This window comes from Betta splendens, chromosome 10 (genome assembly GCF_900634795.4).
Source record: "Betta splendens chromosome 10, fBetSpl5.4, whole genome shotgun sequence".
NCBI lineage: Eukaryota > Metazoa > Chordata > Actinopteri > Anabantiformes > Osphronemidae > Betta > Betta splendens.
Window position 1 is genome coordinate 20,798,734 of NC_040890.2, and position 10,547 is coordinate 20,809,280.

At 44.6% G+C, this 10,547-nt stretch overlaps 1 long non-coding RNA gene across 3 annotated transcripts in view; it reads right to left on the minus strand.

Annotated features, from left to right (window-relative positions):
- Positions 1-1,725: 1,725 nt before the first annotated feature.
- The window catches only part of LOC129604720 (uncharacterized), an 83,883-nt gene continuing 75,061 nt past the window's right edge, over positions 1,726-10,547 (minus strand). For 2 of the 3 annotated variants that reach the window (XR_008695874.1, XR_008695872.1), the window contains exon 2: positions 1,726-6,423. This is a non-coding gene — a long non-coding RNA (uncharacterized LOC129604720). Of the gene's footprint in view, positions 6,424-8,742; positions 10,395-10,547 lie in introns of those variants that run through there. The other variant, XR_008695873.1, reaches the window with a different exon arrangement.

Sequence of the window (10,547 nt, forward strand, 5' to 3'; positions counted from 1 at the left end):
TCACAGGGTTTTGCCACCGCCAACTTATATAAATGGGGATAGACATATTTCTGTTTGTCCCAGTTTTGGAGCCCGCGGAAAAATCCGAACCGCTTCCTGAAACAGTCATGTGGTACAGCCCCACCTCTAGATAAAGCGAGCTTCTGTAAGACATCGTGAAAACACCGCCTCCTCTACTCGGCGCACACTTCGTAACCTCGATACAGAGCGTCACATTACTAGTGCAAAGGCACCCATGTTTAGTTGATGTTTTGACTCCTCATATGCCATACCCATTGTTTCTTGTTAAGTCAGGTTGCTTATGTTAGACACACGTTGCGCTGCATTTAAGACGTGCATTTGCACCCCCTTGGTCTGCCATACTAGTGAGCCATCATTCAGCCAGCCACGCTCCAAAAACCCAGTCTCACACCAGTATGTCCTTGTGTTAGAGGTAGTACACTATAACTTGACAAAGATCTGTGTACCTTTACTGTACAATTTTGCATTTACTGTAATACTGTATGGGTCTTATAGTCAACTTTGATGATTAATAACTTGACTTTGGTGCATAGTTCCAGACCCAGACTTTCCCCTTGTTCTACTAGAAGTGTACTATGATCACACAAAGATATGTGTACTTTTACTGTATAGTTTAAAATTTTAGTAGTATGCGATTCTGTAATATGGCCCTTACAGTTAAGCACAAAACCAATAGGTACCGCACTACAAATAGTGTAGTGTCTAACTTTCTTTATATTATTTTCAGTCTGTACTGTAAAGACAGAATAATTGCATTAAATCTAATACTGAAGATGTGGTTATATAAATTTTGTATTTACATTTATTGTTCAACACTAAATATTACAATGTGCAAGACTTGGAACAGAGAAGGCAATAACTATGATAAAACAAACTCCAGACATAGTAAATAGTTTGATGAGAACAAATAATGTTTTCATTCAGATGCTATAAAATGGTCATTCATGTGCCCTTTTACAGATACAGTGTGATGGCTGTTGCAGGTGGTTTAGTGCACAGTGCTTACAAATTGTCATGATTTGGGTTTTGTTTCTAGTTGTTTCCTGTTGTCACGCCATGTCCTGTTTTATTTTGTTGACTTCCTGTTATCGGTTCAGTTGTTCACTCCCTAGCTCATTACCCACACCTGCCTGTAATCAGTTAATCACTCACCTGTGTATTTAGTCAGCTCCTGTTCCCATAGTCCCTTGCCAGATTGTTGAGTTCCTTGAGTTTCCTCGTTCCAGTGTTTCGTGTCCGTGTTCCTCGTTTATTGTTCCCGTTTGCTTTGACCGTCGTTTCCTGCCTGAACCTGGACTAACTATCTGACCGTGAGTTTGCTTCATCCCTGCCTGTACCTTTGCCGAGACCTCCTGTGTAACGAACCCTGCTTGTATACACTGCGGTCAAGTGAGCCGTCGTTCGTTCATCCGTCGTTCAGCCAGCCGCGCTTCAGCCAGCCGCGCGACCTCCAGGAGGAGGTCGCGCAATTCCTGTGTCTCGGCGCGGTGGTCCAAGGAGGGCGCCGCTGGTTCCGGTTTCTCGTCGCGGTGGTCCAAGGAGGACGCCGCTGGTTCCGGTTTCTCGTCGCGGTGGTCCAAGGTGGACGCCGCTGGTTTCCCTGCACTCTGGCGGCGGTCCGGAGCTGCATAGTTGTCTCGTGGACTGGTGGCCTCGCCCGCGGCTGTGGTGGAAATTTTCAATAAAGAAGTAGATGAGAGAGAGTTGTCCTTTTGTGCGATTTATTGAAATAATAAAGAAAATAAAAATAATGGGGAAAGCAAATAAAAAGCATGGATGTTGATCGTGCACATCAACAAACCAAAAACCAGCTGGGGAGATCAGTGCACACACCACGAAGGTGTGATGCAAAGAGCCCACGATCCTCAAGTTGTTTCTGCCTTATAGCTTCTCTGTCCGACTAGGGTGGAATGTCTTTCTAACCCAATCAAATTACACGCACCATCTCCTCCCTGTCGCAGTGTGTGTGAAGATATTTACATTCTCACACCTGCATCGCTGACGTCCAACTATCTGTGAGAAAGGAGCACAGAGTCTCAACAGACAGAGACACAACTCCCTGACCTCGGGTTTGGGAGCTAGAGTTGAGAGTCTATCAGGCAGAGACAACCATTGAACAATCTAGGTGAAATGTCAAATGCATACAGTAAGACAAAACATAGGATATTACTTGCAGAACATAAGTCATAACTCGTATAATAACTGCATAGAAATGCATAGAAATAAGGAAGACACATAAAAATAAGGAAGAGACAATTTTTCCCATAACACTCCCCCCTTTTGATTACATAATAATCAAACCATAAAGGAATAAAAATTGTCAACATCACATTCTGTAATAATAAAAGATCCTTGCAGATGAAACAATAAGGCTATTAACTCATCAAGATTCAAAATACACCTCCATATAAAATTTGTGAAGAAAATGAGCCCATTATCATATTTGTATCATATTATATTTTGTGGTCAGATAGCCTAAGACCATCGTCAAAGTCATTAAGTGAATTAGAGTTGGGGTTTTTGAACATAGTGCATTGTGTCATTTGATACGAGAGTGTTGCTGAGGTCGCACGCATGATGAGACCTCTAACCAGTGGGATAACGCAAAAACCAAACAAGAGAATCACAGCCATCTCAATTATAAAGGAAACAGCTGTGGACATGAGAACAGATTTCCATTTTCCAGACATTTCGTCTAGCCAATTCCAAGGGGTAGAACCTATACCAGAGTTAGCTGAGATTCTGAAGGCCGTGTAGCGCCTTCACCACAATACCATTAGAATCAGTGTTATTCAGGATGTAAGTACAACATGCCTCTCCAAACATAACACAAACGCCTCTTTTCTCTGCTAACAACGTGTCTACGGCTATTCAATTGTAATGTAATAAAGACAATTAATGTATGATAGCCATAGGTTTCCGGTGGGGTTCTGTTTCATATAATCTTAAGATAGATTTCATGCTTTCGGATCTTTAATTGTACATTTGCGTCTAGAGCGAATAGGAGATTCAGGGATTTAACCAGAATGATGATGCGTTTTGTCTCATAACCTCTGTCATCTGTAGATGAAGGATAAAAACTAATTGTAGCAGTGAATAAGTGATTGTGAGCAAATTAAACACCAAATCAACTTTAGGATATTTAAACTCAGTGTTGTGAATTATGTGAAATTTTCTCATTCAAAAGTAGTGTGTAAAGTTACATAGAAACATCATATGATAAAGGCAACAATCCAAGTAACATAAAATGAAGTCTAACAAAGCATGTTTACAATTGATGTCTCGTAACAATCTGCTTCTTCCTGTTGAACAGTAGCGTTAGATTGTTTCCAACCTGTGTGTTGATGTATTGCCAGTTCATTGGGGTTCTTCAGATTGTGATCAGCTGATCACAGAGACACTTGGGGTTCGTTATCACCGCCAGGTTTCCTCCCAATGTCGTCTGAGTCACTGTCACTCCCGTGATGTGAAGAGTCTACACGTCGTCCAGCGTCGGCAACTCAAGGCTGCTCGTGTGTGTGTTTTCTCAGGAGCGTGTGTGTAGATGTATAGTCTGATAGTGTGATTCATCGGTGCAGCTTTAGGCGGCGCTTGGCTCACACCTTTAGCTGAACGGTCAACGCAGCCTCGCCTCAGTGCGTGTGTGAGCACAGCGAGGGTCGTCCTTCTCAATTCTTTTCTTTAGTGGTGGTTTTCTCCGTGAGATGTGGATGGAGGGTCGTCTGTTGGATCTGGGACCTTCCTGCAGTGGATGGAGTGGATCCAAGTCACTCTCACTGCGATCTTTCAGCCGTGTGGGTCGTCAGAAGGACGTGGAAGGGGCCTCGCCACCGTTTGGAGTTCCAGTGTTCCCTCCTGAACTCCTTAACAATCGCCCAGTGCCCTGGTTGGATGGTGTAATGGTCCTGTCGACTGTTTTCACCTGTTGGGAAATCTGAATTGTGGGGAAAAAGTGTTTGGGCGGCACGGTTTGTCGTCAGGCCCAAACCAGACTCCATGGCTACAGGTGGAACCATTTGTCAGCCAGAGTCTGCGTTCCTGTGAGGTAGAAAATGTTTAAAGCACAGGGAGATGAGGAAGGAAAGGATAGAGAGAGTTGGAGAGGGAACAAGGATCAGGAGAGGAAACGAGGATCAGGAGAGGGAGGGGTTGTTGGGCAGTGACCTTCGCAGCAGCGTCTGCAGCTGCATGTCGGCAGAAACAAAATCGTCACTGATGTTGGACAGTTACAAACAGCATTAGCTGTAGGTACTGTAGCAGGACAGCGTCCAGCAAAGCAGAACCTAATCATGATGTGAGATAGGTTTGCAATCAGACTTCTAAAGCTTCCTATGCTTCCACAGAGAACCAAAGTGTCACAAGCATCTGTGGAGTCTGTGTAGATGGTAACACACTCTCCTTCTGCTAGTTTACTAGCTTCAGTCAATACGATCAACTCTGCAGCCTGAGCAGAGTAGTGTCTTAGCAAAAAGCCAGACTTCAAGACGGACTCTTGATAGTAACGTTCAGCATGTTGAGCAAGGTGGTGTTGCATCTAAGCCATCAAACTGTAGAAAGATGTGATCTATTCCAAAAGAATCAAAAACAGTATGAGGACAAAAGAACAGAAGTCGTACAACCTGATTTCTCATCCACTGTTTGAGTGAAAGGTCGCGTAGGGTCAGATCAGAAAGACCCAAAGTAGGAGCCGACTGAAGAGCAAGCTTGAGGTCGGTGAACGTTGTTCAGCCTCAGACGTCCACGTGAGACAAGAAGTGGACGATGAAGACGTCTGCATCAGAACCCTGAGTGGGGCCTCAAAGACAGTAAAGTTAGGAATGAAGTTCCTACAATAAGAACAAAGACCTAGAAAAGACATCAGCTGTTTTTACGTGCACGGTTTAGGCAGGTCTCAAATTGCTTTAACTCTGTTGGGTGAGATGGATTTGCCATCAGCTGTAATTACAATGACCCAGAAAATAACCTTAGTCTGAACTAACTGTAATTTAGACAGGCTCTCTTTGTGGCCTGTAGCATCCAATGTTTCAGTAGCTTAGTGGTGTCTGCAGTAACGCCATCTATGGCTCCTTTAAGAGGGTGTTGTTGTTTACATGGTCTGTGGTCAGATTTAGGTGTGATGACCACTGGTTCACATCCTCTGATTGAACCTACATCATGTCTGTGTGTGAGCCACAGGGAAGCAGGGCTTCCTGTAAGGCTGAGTGTTGGGTCAGAGCGTCCTCTGAAAAATGAAAATAAAAACATGTAGTGTGTCATTAGAATGTGGAGGTACCCAGTTCACTGTTTGCTGCACATGACAGGCAGAATAAAAAAAAGTTTTCTAAAAGTATGCAAAGTAGGTAAATACGTCACATGGGGTCAGAAGTCGTTCACCAGTCTCCACCCCGTTGACATCTGTTCACGAAAGGACCCACGTCCTGTCATCTGTCTCCATCATGTTTTCACAGAGGGACGTGTGGAACTGTAGAATAAAAATCAAAAATCTTTTTGTTCGTTAGGAAAAAAAATCGCAAGCGCAGACCTGTGTTCATCCCAATAGAGGGAAGTTGAGGTCAGTTTGAGTGTGTTTCAGTCTTCCTATAGTCTGTTTTGTTTTCTTCTAGTCTGGCCAGACAAACCTATATTGTGCACAAGTATTTTTAGAAACATGAAGGATTTTATTACTGAATTTGTTGCAAGTTAAAATAGTTTAAACCCATCAGACTGCAAAGTCATGCAGCAGTTGTCGTTTAGCTGTTTGTCATCATTGTAAAATCACTCTGTGGGATTTTTTTTTGAGCAAAAAGCGATTCTTCATTGCGAGCAGATAAGCATGAACATGAATTTGAGCGTGTATCAGCTGTAAGCGTGTTTCTTCATTGCGTGTATGAATGTGTGTGTGTGTGTTTGCGGTACCGTCTTGTACGTCACGTGAAAAGGAACCGTCACCTTCCTCCTTCCCCAACCATCAGTCTCATGTGAGCGCCAGTGGGTGAAGCCTTTCGATGGGACAGTTGTTCCTCGATGACAGACCTTTCCTGGATCCTCAGATGCAGCTCTATTGGGCCGATCACGTCTGAAGCCTCTCCTGTTGTTTCAACCAGTGTCCGTGTCAGAGCACGTCTTCTCACTGTGCTGTTGCTCTGTCCTTGTTTTCCTTTGCTGATTGTCATAAGCAGGTGTCTGTGTCAGACACACACGCTTGTAGTAGCTGGTTCATCTGATGAGCCCAGAACGTGATGGCTGCAGACGTTGTGAGAGTCGCTGAGGCGTCCATGCTGTGGTGTGTGTGTCCTCCACCTGCTGTGGTGTCAGAGCTTCCACCCTGTTCTGGTTGTTGGACAGGCGCTTCTTCTCCTTCGGTTCTTCTGCTGATGGTGGGAAAGGAGTCCAGATCCGGATTTACCCTCATCGCGCTCAGTTCTGCATTAGGACAAAGAGCAGAAACAATGGGAGCATTTGCTCTTGGCATGATATGTGTGTGTGTGGTGTGTGTGTGGCAGGGCAGAGTGCAAACAATTCTTCCCCAGAGTTGCTATCTCCTTTTTCCTGTTACTCTCATCTCTCTTTTGTTTCTTTTAGGGCTTTAGTTTTGATAGTTTTGCTTTTTCAAGTATTTTCTTTTGTCTCTAATTTTTCTTTTAAGGTGCGTATGTCCCCACACAAAGCGATTCTCCTTTTGAACCCATAACCAGTTTCCCACTCATGGAAACATGAAACGCACTAATAACCATATTTACTTTTTACTTTTAATTACCTTTAGTTTTGTACGGTTGCTGTCTGGTGGTGGAGACTCAAATTGCCCCGAACCCGTCTTTCAGAGTCCGGCGGTTTCCTGCCTTAGATTTTTTGTGTGTTCCGGCCGGAACCTTCCCAAAATGCCTTTTTATCGGACGTCTCCGTAAAAAGGGAACCAACCTGATCTGGCGACAGAGCCTTTCACGAAGTATTTCCTCAACGTTAGGCCCCTCTAGGCCCGGGTCCCTCGTATCTTGAAAATATTTCACTCTGCAAACGCACTCCATCTTTCAGAAGCCGTCTTTTATACTCAGTCCCCCACATGTGGACCACGCACAGATCAAAAAAAAACATGTCTGTATCCTCAGTACAGACGGAAGCTCGGTTCCACGAGCCAACCCTTAGCAACCGACGTCTCACCACCAAGAGCAGACTTTCACCTAATTAAGAACATGTAATATTGGGACTTTTTTTTTCTCGATCTAATTAATTTTCCTAATCAAATTTAGTGTTTCAACCAAATAGAAGATTTCTTTTCTTTTTCTTTTTTTTTCAACCAATTGAAATGTTTCAGCTAAATTAAAAAAAAAGTTCCAATCTTTTTGTTTTTTCCCGAATCAAAAGGAATCTCTCTCGCCGAGCCAAACTAGGATTTGAGTTTGAATCTGAGTTCATGGATCTCGTCAGAGGCGATCCAGACGGGTGAGCAGTCCTCCCAGCTCTGAATGTCTGTAGAGGCTTGGAGGCTGAGCGACCCTAGTCCTCAGGACTATCGTCCCTGGTCACACCGTCCAGACGACCCGCCGCGGGATCCTGCCGACAACGCCAATTTCTGTGGTGGAAATTTTCCATAAAGAAGTAGATGAGAGAGAGTTGTCCTTTTGTGCGATTTATTGAAATAATAAAGAAAATAAAAATAATGGGGAAAGCAAATAAAAAGCATGGATGTTGATTGTGCACATTAACAAACCAAAAACCAGCTGGGGAGATCAGTGCACACACCACGAAGGTGTGATGCAAAGAGCCCACGATCCTCAAGTTGTTTCTGCCTTATAGCTTCTCTGTCCGACTAGGGTGGAATGTCTTTCTAACCCAATCAAATTACACGCACCATCTCCTCCCTGTCGCAGTGTGTGTGAAGATATTTACATTCTCACACCTGCATCGCTGATGTCCAACTATCTGTGAGAAAGGAGCACAGAGTCTCAACAGACAGAGACACAACTCCCTGACCTTGGGTTTGGGAGCTAGAGTTGAGAGTCTATCAGGCAGAGACAACCATTGAACAATCTAGGTGAAATGTCAAATGCATACAGTAAGACAAAACATAGGATATTACTTGCAGAACATAAGTCATAACTCGTATAATAACTGCATAGAAATGCATAGAAATAAGGAAGACACATAAAAATAAGGAAGAGACAATTTTTCCCATAACACGGCGCATCCGGCGGTGTGGATGGCGCTGCCTCCTGCGGCGACGTCCGCCTCGACTCCTCAGCCCCTCGGATCAGCGTCCGCCTGGGGGACGTCGCCATTCGGGGTGGTCCCCGGGGAATGTCGGCCCAGCTCAAGGGCACTAAGAGGGCCACCCGGGCTCAGCGGCGGCTGAGCAGGATCTTACCACGCCTTCACCCTCCGTGAGGGAATCCCTGGACTTCATGTTTTTTCCCGTTCGTGGACTTGGGTTTTGTCGTGTGATCTCTTGTTTTGGCCCTCACCCGGTCCTCCCTCCACCCACCCTGCTCGTTTGCCTTGAGGGGTAGGGATTCGGTCCCTCCTCCTGGGACCACCCTCCGCCCGCCCTGGTTTGGGGGGGGGGGCTTCCGTGGGCGCCGTGGAAGGCGCCATGGGGGGGGTACTGTCATGATTTGGGTTTTGTTTCTAGTTGTTTCCTGTTGTCACACCATGTCCTGTTTTATTTTGTTGACTTCCTGTTATCGGTTCAGTTGTTCACTCCCTAGCTCATTACCCACACCTGCCTGTAATCAGTTAATCACTCACCTGTGTATTTAGTTAGCTCCTGTTCCCATAGTCCCTTGCCAGATTGTTGAGTTCCTTGAGTTTCCCGAGTTTCCTGAGTTTCCTCGTTCCAGTGTTTCGTGTCCGTGTTCCTCGTTTATTGTTCCCGTTTGCTTTGACCGTCGTTTCCTGCCTGAACCTGGACTAACTATCTGACCGTAAGTTTGCTTCATCCCTGCCTGTACCTTTGCCGAGACCTCCTGTGTAACGAACCCTGCTTGTATACCGGACTCGAGATTGCCTGCTCCCCTTTGTTCTTTATCGCTGAGCCTTTTGTGTGTATGACCTGGACCGTCTGACCTGGCCTTGGAAAATAAATCTGTGTTTAACTATCATCGCGCCTCTGTGCTGTGCATGTGGGTCCGCCGCCTGCCTCAAGTCTGACACAAATGGGTGAAAGCACACTTGTAAATAATTCATAAACCATGAAAAAGTTACAGTATGTATCATATTTGTCTTATAGTTTTGTTCATTTTGGCATAAAAATGTATTTATAATGTATGTCCATCCATCCATTTTCAACCGCTTCATCCGGGGCCAGGTAGCAGGGGCCACAGTCTAAGCAAACTCCAAACTTCCCTCTCTCAGGACATTTCCTCCAGTTCTACCGGTGGGACTCCAAGGCATTCCCAGCCCAGCCGAGAAACATAGTCCCTCCAAGAACTGATTCTCATCCCAGCTGCTTCGCACTCAGCTGCAAAACGCCACAGTGCGCGCTGGAGGGCCTGGCCCAATGAAGCCAACAGGACATCATCATCTGCAAAATGTAGAGATGCAATCCCGTGGTCCCCAAACCGCCTATAAATTTTGTCCATAAAAACAATGAACAGAACCGGTGACAAAGGGCAGCCTTGCCGAAGTCCACATGCCCCGGGAACAGGTCTGACTTACTGCCGGCAATGCAAACCAAGCTCCTGCTGTGGTTGTAAAGAGACCAGTGCTCCCACACATAATTCTACAAGGGACGCAGTCAAATGCCTTCTCCAAGTCCAAAAAACATGTAAACTGGTGAGGGTATAGAGCTGGTCCAGTGTTCCAAGACCAGGTCGAAAACCACATTGTTCTTCCTGTATCCAAGGTTCGACTATCGACCGAATTCTCCTCTCCAGTACCCTGGCATAGACTTTCCCAGGGAGGCTGAGAAGCTTGATCACACTCTCCTGTCCCCAAGAGGAACAACCTCCCTGGTTGTCCAGTCCAGAGGAACTGTACCCATCGTCTGTACGACGTTGCAGAGGCGTGTCACCCAGGACAGCCCCACAACATTGACTTGAGGTACTCAGGGTGGATCTCATCCACTCTTGCTGCCCTGCCCCCAATGAGCTTGCGAACTACCTCGATGACCTTAGCCAGTGTGAGACACTTAAAATAATAAAAGTTGCGGGGTGTTGTGATTATTGTTACTGTTCATTTGTCACAGGTAGGGAGAGTAAGATCTAGTTCTGTTAAATAGCAAGTTCAATGTTATGTATAATGTTTTCAATTGCACTTTATTTTAATTTTACTTTATTTAATTGAATTTTTTAAATTATTTTACATGTATTTTTTTATTACTGCAGAATTTTATTCATCAGAAATTCTCTAGTTTTTAAAAAATATATTTTTTTGAAATTAATAGTAATAAAATAAAATGTATGTGCAGATTTACATACAAAATAAATGCTTTGAAGATGATAATGGTGTATCATATTCATAAGGTTTTAGCTTGTAAACTTGTTAAAAAAAATTATTAATTGGATCAGCTGAAATGAAAGTGTTTAAGTTGTAATGGGCCCTGAGGTCAAAAA